At 34.4% G+C, this 1,057-nt stretch overlaps 1 long non-coding RNA gene across 1 annotated transcript; it reads right to left on the minus strand.

The window, feature by feature from the left end:
• Nucleotides 1-244: 244 nt before the first annotated feature.
• On the minus strand, nucleotides 245-796 carry LOC135125666 (uncharacterized). Its single transcript, XR_010279933.1, has 4 exons — nucleotides 688-796; nucleotides 541-627; nucleotides 412-477; nucleotides 245-352 (listed from the first exon to the last, which is right to left on the minus strand). It is a non-coding gene; the product is annotated as an uncharacterized LOC135125666 (long non-coding RNA).
• Between the last annotated feature and the right edge of the window lie 261 nt (nucleotides 797-1,057).

Raw genomic sequence — 1,057 nt, forward strand, 5'->3', positions numbered from 1 at the left:
CGCGTATAACAATTTACATTTAATTTCAAATATTTTTTTCTAGACACTGCTACCACTTAGGACCGTGAATTTTTGCCAGTGACATAATCATATTGTGACCAATTCCCCATTTTTTTTGCATCTATTTCGCAGTCAGCCTGTATAATACTTGCTAATTGTTGTTGATGACCCACATCGCATTCTAATACTTATTCGTAGGCTAATAGTTTTCGAAACTTTTTAAAAGGTTCTTTAGGCACTGTTTCAAAAGTTGTAACGGCTGTTATTAAGCTTTGATTTTGTAACGACTGTTTGATTTCTTTAACTAATTCCTTCACTTCAATTATCGCAGCATATATCTGGCATTCAGCTTCTACAAACATTATTTTTTAAAACATATCATCTAAAAAGTACCAACAGTACGGGCATTACGGGAATTTAATGATGATGTTGAACTTGCGGTTATTGTTGATGCACTAACCACTGAATGACCTTCACCTTCGGCAGAAAGAAATGTACATACTTTGAACAAAATATCACAAATTTTATAAAAAAAATTACCATTCCCTGTTGCACTACCTTGAACCAATAACCCAACGGGTTGTGTAACCAAATATTCGCCTTCTATTTCATTTTCGTTGTCGTTGGCTAGAAACTTGCAGGTACCAATTTAACTGTATTTATTCTATGCAGTTACTTTTTACTCACCTTCAGAAGCAGTAGTAACTTCATTTTGTGATGTTAAACATTGAATTTTAGGAGGTGGTGGAATGTCCGCCACAAAATTGGAATCTCTTTTTACCTTTCACTTTCTGCGGCCCCGTCCCAACGGTCTCTCTAGGTAACAACCCTTAACAATTAAGACGTCAAAATTAAAAAAAAAATAATTATACCATTTTCTATATCTGTATTAGACTCATTTTCCACACGTCGTTCATATCCCCTGGTTTCGTCGTACGTATCTTAAAAAAAAAACTGTATTAACTGATACTTTCGATGTGATTAAAAATCTTACCACACTGTTTGAGCACTCTTACTTCAAGGAAGTGCCATGTACTATCGGACGAATAATACTTTT

This window comes from Zophobas morio, unplaced genomic scaffold (genome assembly GCF_036711695.1).
Source record: "Zophobas morio isolate AGI-343-1 ecotype UQ-CSIRO unplaced genomic scaffold, CSIRO_AGI_Zmor_V1 ptg000009l, whole genome shotgun sequence".
Lineage (NCBI taxonomy): Eukaryota > Metazoa > Arthropoda > Insecta > Coleoptera > Tenebrionidae > Zophobas > Zophobas morio.